Source organism: Argiope bruennichi, chromosome 7 (genome assembly GCF_947563725.1).
Source record: "Argiope bruennichi chromosome 7, qqArgBrue1.1, whole genome shotgun sequence".
NCBI lineage: Eukaryota > Metazoa > Arthropoda > Arachnida > Araneae > Araneidae > Argiope > Argiope bruennichi.
The window spans coordinates 120,106,534-120,124,329 of record NC_079157.1 but is presented as its reverse complement, the minus strand read 5'-3'; the positions used below and the strand labels follow the sequence as shown (position 1 = coordinate 120,124,329).

The window sequence follows — 17,796 nt, the reverse complement described above, 5'->3', positions numbered from 1 at the left end:
CTCGGTCATTTCAAATTGTCTTAAGTGGCGAAAATGACAAGTGGCGTTGTGCACTTATATAACAACTTAAGAAAGCATAATATTTTCAATTTTTCGAAGATTATTTGATAGGCGTGATAAAAGAGTTTGTAGAAGAAAAAAGTGAAAAAGCAGAAATATTTTTATTGAAATTTTTAAGTACATGTTTTAATATTAAATTTTTTTTCTTTTGAACTGATTTTTCTTTGTTTTTTTTTATCTGCTTAAATTTGGTTGTTCATGTAGTAAAAGCCATGGAGGAAGGAAATTGAAGCAGAAATTTAGTAGTCTTAACTCTTTGAATTAATTTTTCTTAATGATCTGTATAACCTTATTCATTTTTCATGTTGTAAATATTGATGGTAACTGAAATAAGATGCAAGGCCATTTAACAGCATAAATTTTAACTGCAGAGCAAATGCATTTGTCTATAATCACTGAGTTTATCACTAAGACAATTGTGATGGTTAAATATTAACTTAGCTGTTAATCTTAGTCGCGCTATTAAACTTGCGGTTTCAAAGGTAAGAAATTTCAAAGTTGCCTACCATAACAGAGATTTTGAAGAAGAAACTAAAAAAATTATTTGTTTTCTTTTAAATCTCTAGAAGGCCTGTTATGTGTTTTTTTTTCCGTATGCTTTGCATACTTTTTCTTGATAACAATTTAACCATCACAATTGTCTTAGTGATAAACTCAGTGATTATAGACTGCAGTTAAAATTTATGCTGTTAAATGGCACAATTTTTGTACTGTCTAATCAGCAACAGAAAAAAATCAGATAATGCAGCTGTACCGCTCTTAAAGAAAGTTAAAATCGGTCATTTAATGGTAATATTACTCGCAGAAATGCTAATTGACTTTCTTTTTTTTATAAATTAAATCTTAGTAATATATGGTGTTTTGTATCTCGATTTCTTATCAATTCTTTAATAAAAATAAATTATTTGTTCGTAGCTTTAACAACATTTGAAGAAAATTTCCTCTTAGGAAACGAATAACTATTAAAACATTCTTTTATCCTCTAAATCTTGCATCAATATTTCCCCGCACCTCATAAATAATTATTAAGTTCTATAATTTATGAGAGACTTAAAAGAAAAAAAAATAAAGAATTAAAGACATTATAGAGTTAGAAATATATTTTTTTAATGCAGCAGAAGAAATTATAACGACATTCACCATCGATTAAGGAACTACATGTTTATTGTACTTTTTCATGAGAGACACAATTATTTCTGGAATGGTCTACAACATTTTCATCGCCATCTGTATTGCTGACATTCCGCACTGCATCTTGCTCATTGTTGATTGCGGAATCTTTACGCAGAACAAGGGCTGAGTGTCTTGGCCGCTTCCATTGCCGGAGTCCTGGCTAGCGACGTCTGTGACGAAGGCGCTGCACAAGAGAGTTGCCATTATCAGAAAAGCTGGAGAGAACATCTGTGGGAAAAGGAAATATTTTAAATGGATAAATATTTGCTGTATTTGTTATGCTACAATGACAACAAGTAGCATACAAAGCGGCTATCAAAAGTTCGGTCCACAATTTTCATTCACTTCTTTTCAGACGCAGCCTCATGTTTGAACAGACTCAAAAATTATATAGATAGATATAGAGAAAGAGATAAATTTGGAATTCATTTCAATTTATTTTTCCATGGGAAAGCATGATTTGTACACGGGGAAAAGCGATGAATGCGTTTGTTCACCCTAGAGTATAAAAACGAAAGTGCGAGACATTTTTTTTATTTGGTGTTTTGATATTTCTAAGAATTTCTTTGACACATGTCGATTTAGGACAGGGAATTTCAGGTCTCTTTGAAAGATTCAGGTCTCAGGAAAATCAGGTCTCAGGTCTCTTGAATATTAGATAGTTTCATCCCTTCGGTCAGGGCGTGAGAACTTAAAGTGCCAGCCATTTTTCTAGAGTGATAGTTAGAAATAATGGAATAAAATGGGAGATTTGGATCAGGAAATAAGCGAAAATTCTAGAAGAACGTAATAGGGGATGGTTTAAGATAAAAACTCAAAAACTGATTAGAATATATTATATATATATATAATAACAGAAGGGATTTCTCAATGTAATTTCATGATCTCGATTGTTTAATCTTTAAATGTAAAAGTTTAAAAATTGAAAAGCAACGATTCCCGGCATTGTAAAAAAAAAAGTTAATTTTGAGGAAAAAAATTAACAATTTAATTAACAAGTATTTAATAACACCGTTAAACAAATATTATTTTATGAATAAAATGCATGACTTTAGGAACATGTTGTTCGGATTTAAATAAATAAAAAGTTTTTATGTTATAAATGTTATATATTTCAATAAATAAATATTATATATTTCAATAGGGTCTATTCATAAGGGTCTACTTATATCATAGCAATCAAATTTTGAAATAGACATCATCGAATTATTCCATATCTTTTATGAAAACACAAATATTTCAAAATATATATTTAGGATTTGACTCGACATCGAAAATTGCATCCATTAAATAATAAGGAAAAAAAACTATTTGCTTTGTGGTACCATAAGAAATTAAATAGAAAACAATTATTTTTTCCCAACCACTTTCTAAAATGAAATAACCAATATTCTAAAGAAAATAGCATTTATCTTTAACAAAAATTCCTATTTCAATCTCAAAGGATTAACAAAAGCTATTATAGAAGCAAAATCCAAAAGCTTAACATTGAGTAGCGAAGAAAACAAAATTTTCCTTTAATAAAATAAATCATTCTCATTTTTTTCAATAAACAGAATTTTGTTAGTTAAATTCCTTCATGATTTGTTAAAGTACTCTCCGACATTAGAAAGAAAATACAAAATAAGAGTAAAGTGTTTTATAAACCAGAGAGCCTTTACTTTAGAATAATTTCAAGAAAAATCTTAGCTATATTGAATTAGATGCATGATAATGTAACAAATTAGCTTGAACTTTTTAGCATTCCTTTCGTGGTACTTTAAAATAAAAATTTCAGAAAAACTCATGGCTATATAGAATTAAATTCACGATAATGTAGCAAATGCGTTTGAACGTTTTAGCATTTATGTCGTAGTACTTTAAAATAAAAATACCATGAAAATCATGGCTATTTAGAATTAAATGCAAGATGATATAGCAAATGAATTTGAAAGTTTTAACATTTATGTCGTTTTCTATCACAATGTATAGCATCGGCATCCGTAACCAGGTTCCAAAGCATAAATGAAATTACTTCAAATATAAAATCTTTAAAAATAATCAGCTATTTTAGAGAAGATTTTCTTCTTATGCCATATTATTAACAAGATAATGCCCAATCTATGTATATTTTAACAATATTTGCAAATAAAATATTATAAGTAATGATAAATTATAAATTCAAATAGATTGTATAATAATTTACTATGTAAATCTATATAAATAAGTTTAGTCAATGTAATTAATCTATTATTAATAAAATACTCAGTTAGAATTACTAATTATTGATTAATGTAATAATTCGCTTAATCGCCTTTACCGGTTATTATAAGTAATAACTGCAACATGTCATAAGTGTATAATTAATCATGTTAATTGCTACATCTATATATACATATAGAAACTGAAAACAAGCAAACTATAAACAGATAATTATCATTCATTTTATATCATTTAACCATTTATTAATTGTTTGATTCTGTTCAAAAGGCAAAGGTTTTACTTTAAACTTTCTAGGTTTTTGATAATATTAATGATAAAAGTTTAAATAGTTACCCACCTTTGAAACTGAGCACTTTTACAGTAAAAGAATCTAGAGAAAATAAAGAGATTAAATAAAGAGTACTGTTCATTTATATATACCAGTTTTCCCAAAATGCGTTGCGCGCAATCACTTATGACTCTGCGTGTTTTTACATTCTCAGAAAAAAAGTTTTTTAATGATGCTATATTTTACAATTCTGCTTCGTAAGATTATTAAATTGAGAATTTCAAGAAAAATTATTGCAAAAATACTTTTTTAGAATTACAGGTTCAATATAAGTATCTAAATTCCAATACTAAACTGATTTCGGATTTCATGTAATTGAGCGAATTTTTCCAAAATGATTCTTGTTCTCGGAAAAGTTGTATGAATAAGAGTAATAAGGAAAAAAAAAGCAAAGAAAAGTGCAGAAAAAAAATGAGTCACAAGATTATTGCTTTATAATATCTTAAAATATTTCACATCTGATTTCGCTTTTGTTATTCATAAATGTCATTCACAGCTTTTTTTTCTTGGGAACTCGCATATTAATTAGTTAAAAAGTTTTTAAAAATTTGATTTTTTAATACAAACTTTCAAAGAGTGTATTAAAAACACATTAAACAGAAATTTGCACATCATGAAAAAATGAGGCGCAACTTCATACGTGAATAATCAACCATGAAGAAATATTTATACTGACGATATTTTATTTATTACTAGCCGCCTTTGGCGACCAGCCGGTTCGCCAATCTTAATGCATGTTAAAATTTTAATAATTAAATATTTTATAGAACTCCTATTTTAATTGCTTCTTCATTAAAATATTTTAAAACTTCAAATTTTAATAGTCATATAATTCACTCATAATATTATAAAGGCCTTCAACCATAACGCAATATGTATCTCTCTAATTTTCCATTAGCTCCCGTAGAATTTATGCTTTAAATTAAAGTGGAAATGATTAAACTGCAACAAATATAATAATATTTTTTTTACTGAAACGAAGTATTTTTTTTAAAATATGAGTACTGAAAACAGAGTCGCTGAGTATTTAAACCTTATGGGCACTAAAGAATATCTTTCTTACTTTATATAATATCTCAAGAAGTTTTCAACAAAATTTTCTCAGATTCATCATGAACAGATCGATTTATTAACAATGTTTAGTTATCATCAATGCATCAAACACTAAAAAAATAGACACAATCGTTTGAAATAATCTGTCGAAAACATATTAAGCCTTCAAAACCAAGTCCGTATCCGTTGACAACAATCAGAACACAATGCGCATGCTTGAATTTTCAACGCCAATTATGGTAACGCAAATGCGAGAGTTTTCTACGCCAGTTGGGGTAACTCTATGCAGATTAAAAATTTTTTAATTTCCTTTATTCTGTTTTATTTTAATTCAAAAGTACTTCAGAATGAATCTGAAAGATCGATTCATTAACAATGTTTAATTTTAAATGCATCAAACCTTAAGAAAATAAACAGAATCCTTTGAAATAATCTGCCGAAATTTTCTTAAGCCTATTTTCTTTAGAGTGGGGAAAAAAAACTGAAGCCTTACTCATTTGGTGGTGGGGAAATGAAAAAAAATTTTGGTGGGAAAGTTAGTTTTTAGTTAATAATTAAAGAACCCCAACTCTGATTTTAAAAAAAATTTCAAAAACTTTCCTAGGGATATACCTAATAATTTCCCAGATTTTCACGGCGATTGGATGTATGGTTTTTGAATCTATCAACCACAGAGAGACAGACAGACACACATTCATTTTTATATATATAGATTTATATTGACATGACAAAATATTTATATTATTACAAATTGTTTAATTTGAGTTTCATGACAAAACATAAAATACGTTGTTGTAAAATATTTAAAAAAAATTTAATTAGGTAAAATGATGTTAAAAACTTGTACTACAACTAACAGAACACTTTTTTAAATGATGTAAAAATTATTTTTATGCTGCAATAATTTTGGAAATTTGGTGAAAAAAGACATCAATGTTTTTCTTCATTTTTAATAATCAAACATTTTTAAAACATCTTTCCTAAGTATACATTTTCAACTTCTGAAGAATATCTATGATAAATTTGGTGGTCCCATCGCATACCTTATTAGATTCTACAATTCACAAATAAAAATTAGGATTTTGAGAAATATTTGCACATCGGCTCTCTGTATTGTTTATTTACATCCGGTACACATACAGGTTTTAAAAATTTATATACCTTTTGATAGAATATTATTAGAAGTATTATCAACAGGCCATCAAATGTCATAATTCATTTATGCGAGTCTGTCAGGCGCTGGTGAATTTCTTGCTACAGGTACCGATCCAATGCCGTTTATTTATTGCTATAGAGAACACATTCCAATAAATAAAAAGTTGGTGTTGCCATTTGAAAATTTGTCTCTGCAACCGTAACTCTTAGAGTTTAACTGTTGTTTTCCATATGATTCTTGCTCACATGCTTCAAAATTCCTATAACCAAAATTTGATTCCTCTGAATGGTATGACAGTTACTGTCTCATATACCGGGATAGTATTTTTTATAATCACCATGTATACAAAGGGGTGCATGTTCACTGGAAATTGCAGAAAATTGGGAATCGAAGTGCTCTGCAATTTGTGTGAACTGCAGAAGTAAGGAAGATATGTGTATCTGTTATTGTGTAGAATAAACTTTAAAAAATAGATTGAACTTTATTTCATGTAGAATTCATTAAAGGATGACATTTTATCGAATATTAACTCATATTCAAATGAATGTTGCTATTCAGTGCCTGATTTCCTCTATAGAGCCATCTTGAGGAATCGTGTTTCTGGAGTCACTGGGATCTTCGCCACCCATTTTTACTTTAGATTTTAGTTTTCGGACAGGTGTCACAAGTTTGTTTTCGCATATTTTCCTTACATCTACTAATTTAATAAGCATACGCATATTTTGAAAATATCTGCTGAATGCACAATTTCATGTGCTTTTAACTTCATATTTTTTATTGACTTTTTCGCTTCGATTTAAGAAACAGTACCAAATTTGATAACTTTGTTTGATACTAATTATATATATATATATATATATATATATATATATATATATATATATATATATATATATATATATATATATATATATATATATATGTGTGTGTGTGTGTGTGTGTGTGTGTGTGTGTGTGTGTGTGTGTAATGATATCTCTAAATATAAATTAAATCCTAATTAATTTCCTAATTTTTGTCTTAATTTAACCCATATTAACTTAAATCTAAAATATTCTCTTATTTCTTGATCCAATACCACCTTTTGTATTTAAATAATGCTACACGCGTTTTATAAAAATGCTTTCTTTTGCAAGTTCTCACGCTCCGAGTGAAGGGATAAAAATTTGTCAAGCTAAGCGAATTTTAAAAGATCCCTATATTCCCCTTACCTACATCGACACGTGTAAAGAAATCAGAATTTCACCGTATGTAATCATTGGGGTTTGGTTTAGTTATATTAACGCCCCGTTTAAAGCAACACTTGGGCTATTTTGGGACGGACCCCTTAATTTTGAACCGTGGTCAGATGACGAGGACGGCACCTGAGCTGGCACCGCCTTTCTACAACACACCACACCGCACGAGCTGGAGGACGTTTGGTCAGGACGGGTTTAACGTGCAATAGACCCCCTTACACGACGGTTCTTCGGTGGAATCGTGTCCCGAACCTGAAACCCTCCGGCTCTGAAGCCGAGACCTTATCACTAGGCCACCGCGGCCCTATAATTATTGGGGATAAATATTTCTGACTCTTTTTGCTCTTCTACTGTTGTATTACTTGTGAACGGAAGTCAGTTTATCCTCGCTTCTTGTACATAAATTATGCCTCCCGGGATGGAATAAAATGAAAAAAAAATTTGGGAAATCAAAAGAAGTTGACAAGAATTTCAAATGGATTAAAGGAGTGACTAAGGATTTATTTCTATGAGATGAGCTTTGTGCTTTTTTCAGACAGCCAAGATTAAAAATGACTATCAAATTTTTTTACATACGATGGAAAGTGGATTTTGTGTACAACCTAAAGATATTCTGCACGGTGATTTAATGTAAAAGAAGCCTGAAAACGTTTCCCAATGCTAAAATTGCATTATTGCAATTGCGAAATAATGGTTACAACTTGGTTGTCGTCAAAAAGATTTATCCATTATAATTGCCTACTGGAAACTATTTTAGCAGAAAAATACTGCCAAAGAATATGCTACCCATCTAAATGCATATATAGAATTGTAATGGTCATATCTAACTTTATTCCAAAGAAAATGATTTTTTTAACATGAAAATGATCGACTTCATGCCTCACAAATGACTATGTTGAAGTTGAATGAACTGGGGTATGAAATTGTGCTTTGTACGGTCAATAAACCAAATTCTTTTTTAATTACCATTTTTTGGAAATATCTTGACCAAGCATTTGTAATGAATAGAAGCGCAAAAATCAAAAATCTCTTAAGAATTTACTTTAGTATTTAACCTCTTGAATTATAATTTTTTGAGTTAAAATATTATTGAAAAAGACATGTTGGTCCCAATGGCTCTTATTTAAATTAAATGATGGATTCAATAAATCATTATATTAATGCTTTAAAAATTATTCATAAGAACCACAATTATTTTAGCATCCATCTAATATATTAAAGTACGATAAATTTTGAAAAGGAATGATAACAGATTGTCGAAATTAAAATAAATTTGTTACGATGTATTTCATAAAAATGCAGAGTAAGCATGAATCAATTTGTTCTTTTATATAACAAAATATAGTACAAGAAGGAAAAAAAATGATCGGATAATTATGTTAATTATCGCATATATCGGATATACTAATTATCGGATTTGTTCTCATGCAATTCAAAACACGATTCTGTTATAAAAACAATTCCAAAATTCTCTTATAGATGGCGCTTTTGCAGCTATATTCATAAGAAAAACATAATAGAATACTGACAAGCATTTATTTCATAAAAAATAGCATCCGACGTTTGCTGTCAGTATTCGAATCGCAGATCTTTAATTATGTAGGATATTTTCACATTCGTTATAGAACGATATTCTCTTAATTATTCTCATGGAAATCTTGGATGAATGCTTTTCTTTCTTTTCTTTTATTTATCTTAGAAGTATATACAAATGGATATAATTGATATCCAGTGTTGTTTCAGATTCGAAGGCAGAGTACAGTGTAGTTGTGATGCTTGAATTTTACAAATATTTTTCAGTCATGGTTAAAAACAATTTTTAAAAAAAGCATGCAGAATTATTTTCAAGTTTGGAACTATATATCGACATTCGCAATTATTTTGCACAGGTTTAGCATCTAAAATGTAGGCCAGCATCAAATATGTAATCCTTCATAACTGTTAAATTTTCTTATTTTCTTTTTGTAATGTGTTACATACTTACTTCTGTAAGCCCCGTGTGATACTTTGTGGTGCACAGGGAAATTTATAAATGTTCAATAAATAAAAAAATAAAAATAATCCCACAAGGAGCTTTCGGTCTGTATTTTCCCATACATGTCAATGCAAAAACTTAAAACGCAATTACTTTTAAAAAAATAAAAGAAATTTTGTATGTGATCTTCTAACTACAATTGAAGTTTTTTTGATAAATTTTAGTTTCAGCGTTAAAAAAAGTTTCAGTTTAAAAAAATGGTGTTCAAGATGCAGAATCATTTATCCAATATTTATGTATTGTATACCAACGCTTAATCGCCAAAAAAATCTCGAATCGCTAGATTTAATAAAACTCTGAATGAGCGCTAAAGATCGATCTTTTGAAATTATTGTTTGCCAATATCATCCAACTCTCATGCAAGGGAATCTAAAAATAAAAATCTGAGCATTTGTGGCGCTCTCTGCCTTTCTCAATATCCACAATTTTATGCTAAGGGAGGAGGATAACATAATTATTAGAGCGTAAGCAAGAAAGATTTGGGAAATCACATTTGCTAGTTTAGAAAGGGTGTCCCAAAGTTAACGCAAGATTTGAATTTTCCACCATAGCGTGGAATAAAGTGTTAGCAATCCTATTAAAAAAAACCACTTAACTGCTGATAATTTAGGGTTAGTAAAAATGGAGCGTTACAGTATGGAACAACGTGTTAACACAAGATCTGAATTAAAGAAAAAAAAAAATTTTCTTTAGATTGTTATATTTTTATTGAATAGTAAAGTACACAAGATAGGGTTATGTATGAAATAACACATAGAGCAAATGGCCTCCACAGCTTTGTTGTTATCCACACTCATTTGTCGAAATAATTCATGACCATTTTGCATAAATGTGGCTGAATTTCGTTGATACCTCCTTCAATATTCTGTGCTTGTTTGCGTTTTGGCATACGCTTTTTACTTCAAATAACCCCATAAAAAGAAATTTAATGATGTGAAATCCCACGGCCTAGGGAGCCAATTCTTAAATTTTTGAACTGTGGCCGCGAAACTTTCATTATTTTTGAAGCATTGTTCAACAATGAAAACACTTTGCTGTATCGTGCAATACTCCATTTTTACAAACCCTAAACTATCAGCTGTGGAATGGTTTTTTTTAATAGGGTTGCCAACACTTTACTGCACGAATAGATGTGAATTCAAATCTTGCATTATTTTGGGACAACCTTCATAAGATTTCAAAAATAAACCTACATTTTTCTAAAATAACTGACATTTTTATTTTATGGCCCATATAAACTTTTTGTATTTGATACTAATATTTGAATTTTCTTATTTGATACTAATATTTGAATTTTCTTATTTGATACTAATATTTGAATTTTCTTATTTGATACTAATATTTGAATTTTCTTATTTGATACTAATATTTGAATTTTCTTATTTGATACTAATATTTTATACTAATACTTGAATTTGGTACCGAAATTACAAATAAATAAAACATATAAAGATCATTAAGATAGCATTTTATTCTCTTTGTGGTACAAGATTTAAGCTTTCGTAGCAATTTATCTGAACTCGTTACAATTTTATTTTGTGAAGAAAGTTTCGAAGATGTACAAGATTCTGTCCGCCATGTGCATGGTTTCGCCGGGCACGGAAAGACAAAACGATTCTTCCTTTCTGTTCGCAGATGCCCAAGTGAGAAAGACACCGCAGAACAGGACGGCGAAATGAGCAAGGAAATATACAGAAAACATCTGAAAGAAAAAAAAAGCATAAATTAGAGTTATTGTTTTTCTAATTTGACATTTTTATTTTTTCCCTATTTTTTTAAATAAAGTATTTAAAATTTTTTTTGCATTCGTAGTACCCTTTACAAAGTATTAATGAACAGTTTTATTCAGCCATTTTTTTTAAACTATAATTTCTAACACTCTTTATTTTTTTAGTAAAAAAACAAATTGAGGCATTATGGTTTGTCAAATTAGCTGCCGTTCTCCTCTATGTAAGAATAACATTCATTTTGTGTTATTTTTTTTTCAATCCGAATATTGTTAAGGATTTCAAATCATTGTTTAACAGTTGTATGTTGTTAATATAAGTCGCTAAGATTGCTTAACTGAACGATCTTCAATCTATTTCTTTTTTGATCAATTCAAATTCTTAAGTTATATTTCTGATATTGATGTAATGAAAAGAAAGTTTGCTGTAAAGTTTGCTTTTTTAATCATTGTCCATTTCACAAGCTATTATTCATTTCAGGATCATGAGACTTGCACTATTCGACGATAGTACTTCGCTAAGGGATGATATGCAGTTAGAAAAGCGGTTATTACATCTATTCCGGGAATAACAATTTCACCCTCTTTTTTGACGAAATGAACGCCTACTGGCGGATGCGCAAAATTACGGAGGGTTTCCGAATCTAAAAATTAACAGTATTCTATTGATAAATGTAAACATCTCTTCTTTTCATCTTTCCTCTCACCCCTGTTTTGACGAAAAAAACACCTCCTGGCGCATGCGCAAAATTACGGAGGGTTTCCGAATCTAAGAATGAACAGTATATTTATCTCAAACTTAAGAGACTGGAAGAATTTGCATACATTTACGAGTATTTTGTTGCAAGAAATTGCCCATTTCAGACCAAATGGTTTGATCTTACGGCCATCTCTCCTTGAAGAAATTATTTTTAAAAAATTTATTTCGTATAAAATATTTGATTAAAATTTATAATTACGAAATGGACAAAAAATCCATAAATGCATCATACTTTTCTTAAATATTTTAACATTTTTATAAAACAAGCAAGCTTTAAAATTGAAAATTGATTTTTTAAACTCTGATGCTTTTGTTTCTAAATGCTGAAATATTCTTTAAAATGTTGTAAGATTTTAGTTACTTTATTTTTTGAATGTTTTGTATTTGATAATAAATTTAATAAAAAAACGTTTTAAAACACGGTGGCATTAGCGATTGAATACTAGATCTATTTATTTTCTATATTTTAGTATTTAATCTGGAATTCATCATTATAATATTATGAAGTCCGTTTAATACTCATTTTTTCTACCAGATGGTGTCCCTTGTATAGTATCAAGATTAAATATCAATAAATTAATTGATAATTAAGTTCTGACAGTACTGATACAGTATAATCATCATGAACTTAGAAGTATACGAAATTTCGAAACTAGTCTATCAAGTAGTGAATATTTATGTGCTAACATTTCTTTATGAAATAAGAAAAAAAAAAAATCGATAACAAACTATCACGAAACAAATCAAGTTATATAAAAGTTGATGAAATATAAGTATGTCGTAAATCAAATTTTAAAAAATAAATTTATTCGAATGCGTATTTTATGTTCGAAGCATCGTCGCTAGAGCAAAAGTGGTATAAACGTACAAGGCGCCAATTTTAAGGAGCCCCGTGATGACAAAGTATTTCTGATATTCTTACAAATCAGATTGATAGAGATGATAACAGAATATTATTTTTTCCCTAGCATTATTTGCACTTATCTTAATTAGCCGATGAAGACATACCCAAAGGTTATATTAGGATATTATTAGAATTATTCGGGAGTTCAATAACACTCCTTTGTTAATAATTAGTTGGTAAAGTTTTTCGGAAATACTGTACACTCTCGAGTATCCGGTTTCCGTACTATCCGGTCTAGTTTTCATTCATCAGTTAAATGTGGAAGGGAAGGCAGTATTATTTAGGTTTTCTGCATTTAAGTTAGACATTACAGAATTTATGTTAAAATGTGAACAGTTTATATCCTTTAATTTACTTTTTATCTTAAAAATTCTTGAAACGTGCAGTGCAGTATATAAACATTTATAAACTACCAGTACAGAGCCTTCTATTTTAACTTGACACTTAACTGGCAACTGCTTCTATGATTCACCGGGCCACGGCCATCTTCACATTCTGCGTAACTTGAGATAAATAAAGGGTAAATAAAGGTAAAGTACTCAATAAGCAAGAAAATACGTACTACAACAATGAGTTCTGGTACAAAAACTTTGTCTTCTAATATTGGTGGTAAAAGAAATGAGTTCTTAGAACTCCGACTTTTTTGATATCCGGTCTGTTCTTCCGCCACATTAGGCAGGATACTCGGGAGTTACTGTACTCAAGCCACATTGTAGTCCAAATAAACATTTTTTCTTCCTTTTTTTAAATGTCATTAACATTTTAATAAAACCGGTATATAGTTTTATAGAAATTCTGAGTTGCAGCGAGAAATTCTTCTTTGTGCTCTTTCATTCTGATTTTTTGTAAAGCTATAATAAACTTTCCCAAACAAATTGCTTAATTAGCTGCAAATGATTTTAATAAAAAATAATTTGGTACATAAAAACTTCTTTAATCAATGATTTCCGCAATTAAGGCCCCGGAACTCAAATCCAACATTTCTACAAAAATAAAAACAACAAAAAAAACACCACTATAACTCGAAGAGTGATTCAATTTGAGTTGATTAAAAATATGATGGATGAGCAAAAGTTCCGTGAGATTTGCTACATAACTCCTTAACTATTGAAGAAAGAAAGATTACTTAAATTAGGCGAATAATAGCTTATGATAATGCACAACTTATGCACTAAAGGTTTTTTTCTAATATCTTTCATTCCTTAGAAGTTAAGAACCGGATATCTTACTAGTAGATAAAAATCGTTTAGATGCAATATGCATTTAAATTTTGTTATAGTTAGTTCTTCAAAAATATGGGGCCATCATACTGTAATTTCAGCTACGAAACCGGAGTATTATTGGTTTGAAATCCAATTTTCAAAGAATAGTAGATTTGTCGTGTGAACGAGTAGTATCAAAACACGGAAAAGCTTGAGTGACCCGACCGCCTCAAAAGTAACACTGGCGGGAACTGTGGTTGAATCCAAATTATTAAAAATAACATTAACATCAGAATTATAATCACTACTTTTAAAAAACTGAAAGAAGTGCTACTTACCTTCACAGTTATTTAGAAATGAACTCTCTTTTTTATAACATAAAGGCAGGAATAATTCTGAGCTAATATAGACAGTCAAGCAAGAACAAAATGGGTAAATTACCACTACCTTCAGCAATTTATGGTGTGAACTAAATCTGCACTGATTTATATAGTCAGACAAAGCAAAACAGAAAAATTGCAAGTCATAATAAGCAATTCTTTAAATTTTCTAATTACCATAATTAGATAATTATCTATCGTAACTCAAATTGATTAAAATTCTGCTTGTTCATAATTTTTAATTAATTGAAATTTAATGAGTACTAATAATTTTTCCTAGCATGTTTGTTATTGAATAATTTTCCATTGATTTAATGGTAAAATTTGCTTTAATTAATGAGAGTTTAACTCATTAATACAGAGTCGCAAGCTCAGAACTCTAAATTACCTTTTTTTCTCTAATGAATCAATTTATATTATTGAGTGTCTAGCATCATTATCTGAAATATTACTGGAGGAATGAATTAATGAGAATTTTTAAAAAAATTAGATTCTGTTATAAATGCACAAAAACAAGGGTTTTTTTTTTTTACAAAATTTAAATTGGTAATAGTGTTGTTCCATTGCTGAGACTTCGCCAGCATTCTGCAACAGTTAGATGAAATCGATTCAAACGGAAATATGCACAGAAGTCGTCAACCTTTATAAAAGAGCAGCCCAAACCGGCCTTCAAAGCAATTTAAAAATTTACTGTGATCGTAAGTATAGATTTCTCAATAAAGCTGATTTCAAGGAATAGTATTATTTGTTTTTTAAATCAGTGAATTTATCACACATTGCTGAATTTTATAATGTTTTCGTTTACCATCGCTCCACAAGTGGTAAAAGCATGTTAATTGCTATTCTAGATGTCTCCAAGTGTTGTGATGGAGACTGGCGGTCAAACGACCAGATATGGTTAATATCGTGCTGTTTTGTAAAATAGAATTCTGGGATTTCTACAGATTTTCCTAGAAGTGATTGTTAGACTTAAATTTCACAGAAAGATACTGGAAGGAACTATGCTCATGCTTATGTCCAGAATGCACTCAGTATTGCACTCGTTGAGATATTTTACAACTAATCCCTATATATTATATTATATTGTTGAAGGTATTCCAAGATTGCTGGACACTGAATTTCCTTACAAAGATTTTGAGAATAACTATAATCAATGTCCAGAGGGCGCTCGGTAATGGCCAATTTTGCTTCTAATCTCTGAATATGTAATAAAATTTCGGGTGTTCCGACAGCCGATTCCTAAACGATGAATTCATTAGAAAGATTTTTGGAGAAACTATGAGCAGTCATATGTCACGAATGCAAAGAATGCATCCATTACTGCACTTGTTGAAATGTTTTGTAACTAATTCCTATATATTATATAGCTGAGAAGAATTCCAAGATTGATGGACATTGAATTCCTTAGAAAGATTCAGGGAATAAATATGATCAGATTTATGTCCAGAGGTCATTCAGTGGTGAAAGATTTTGTAACTAATCCCTGAATACGTAGTATTATTTCGAATGTTCCGACAGCCGGTTTCTGGACAGTGAATTTATTACAAATATTCTTAGTAAAACTATGAGCAGGCACATGTCCAGATTGCATTCAATACTGCGCTCAGTATATTTTCCAACTAATCCCTATATATATTCTATTGATGCAGATATTCCCAGACTGCTGGACACTGAATTTCTTAGAAAGATTCTGGAAGTAACTAGGATCACACGTATGTTCAAAGGTCATTCAATGGTGAGATATAATCCCTAAATCCCTAATCCTAAACCCATAATCCGTAAATCCCTAAATATGCTGAATCCATACTTAAAACTAATAATTCTGTATGTAATGGACAAATAAATAATTATTGCAGATTATTCCAAAGGGGGGTACTCAGTATTTAATAAGCTTTTCGGTGTAAGCTACATTTTTAATAGATGAGGGCAATCAGCTTTGATTTCTTGAGAAAGTTTTTACATGCTCAGGTTTTCAAAAATTCGTTGTTTGCGATTTGAGACACGATTGCAAATACTTTGGCATTAACAATTTTGCTTCCAAATTTACATGTAATGGAATTATAGCCTAAGAAATAAGATAACATAAATATGCAAATATTAAGACAATAAGAAGTGTGGCTGAATGCTTTTTGTTGAGAGAAGTAAGGCAATGTGGGTTAGGAAGAATTTTGATACCTTTCAAAGAAATGAAATCCGATCATGTAAATATTCCGTTTTAAATTTTTTTCTTAGCTAAATATGAAACAAAATTTGATGCACAGGTTTAGCATCTAAAATGTAGGCCCGCATCAAATTTTCAACTAAATCCCACAAGGATCTTTCGGTCTGTATTTTCGCATACATGTAAATACAAAAACCTAAAACGCAATTACTTTTTAAAAAATAAAAGAAATGTGGTATGTGATCTTGCAACTACAATTAAAGTTTTTTACTATTGAAATTTTAGTTTCAGTTAATCGAAAAAAAGGGCATTCAAGATCATTTATCTAAATTTATGTATTGTATACCAACGCTTAATCGCCAAAAAAATCTCGAATCGCTAGATTTAATAAAACTCTGAATGAGCGCTAAAGATCGATCTTTTGAAATTATTGTTTGCCAATATCATCCAACTCTCATGCGTGGGAATCTAAAAATAAAAATTTGAGCATTTGTGGCGCTCTCTGCCTTTCTCAATATCCACAATTTTATGGTAAGAGCGGAGGATAACATATTTATTAAAGCGTAAGCAAGAAAGATTTGGGAAATCATATTTGCTAGTTTATGAAGGTTGTTCCAAAATGAACGCAAAATTTGAATTTGCCACCGTAGCGTGGAATAAAGTGTTGGCAACCCTATTAAAAAAACCCCTTGACTGCTGATGGTTTAGGGTTAGTAAAAATGGAGTGTTACTCTATGGAACAACATGTTAAAACAAGATTTGAATTAAATGAAAACATGTTGTTTTTCTTTATATTGTTATGTTTTTATTGTATCGTAAAGTACACAAGATAGGGTTATGTATGAAATAACATATAGAGCAAATGGCCTCCACAGCTTTGTTGGTACATACACACTCATTTGTCGAAATTTTTCATGACCATTTTGCATAAATGTGGCTGAATTTCGTTGATACAGCGTTAAATTTCCTCCTTCAATATTCTGTGCTTGTGGGCGTTTTGGCATAGGCTTTTTACTTAAATAACCCCATAAAAAGAAATTTAATGATGTGAAATCTCACGGCCTAGGGAGCCAATTCTTAAATTTTCGAACTGTGGCCGCCAAACTTTCATTATTTTTGAAACATTGTTCAAGAATGAAAACACTTTGCTCTATCATGCAATGCTCCATTTTTACAAACCCTAAACTATCAGTTGTGGAATGGTTTTTTTTTAATAGGGTGGCCAACACTTTACTACACGAATAGATGTGAATTCAAATCTTGCATTATTTTGGGACAACCTTCATAAGATTTCAAAAATAAACCTACGTTTTTCTAAAATAACTGACATTTTTATTTTATGGCCCATATCAACTTTTCTTATTCAATACTAATATTTGAATTTGATACCGAAGTTACAAACAAATAAAACATATAACGA

At 29.8% G+C, this 17,796-nt stretch overlaps 1 long non-coding RNA gene across 1 annotated transcript; it reads right to left on the bottom strand.

Annotated features, from left to right (window-relative positions):
- Positions 1 to 1,142: 1,142 nt before the first annotated feature.
- Positions 1,143 to 3,932, bottom strand: LOC129976301 (uncharacterized). The gene is made up of 2 exons (XR_008785118.1): positions 3,773 to 3,932; positions 1,143 to 1,461 (listed from the first exon to the last, which is right to left on the bottom strand). It is a non-coding gene; the product is annotated as an uncharacterized LOC129976301 (long non-coding RNA).
- Positions 3,933 to 17,796: the final 13,864 nt, after the last annotated feature.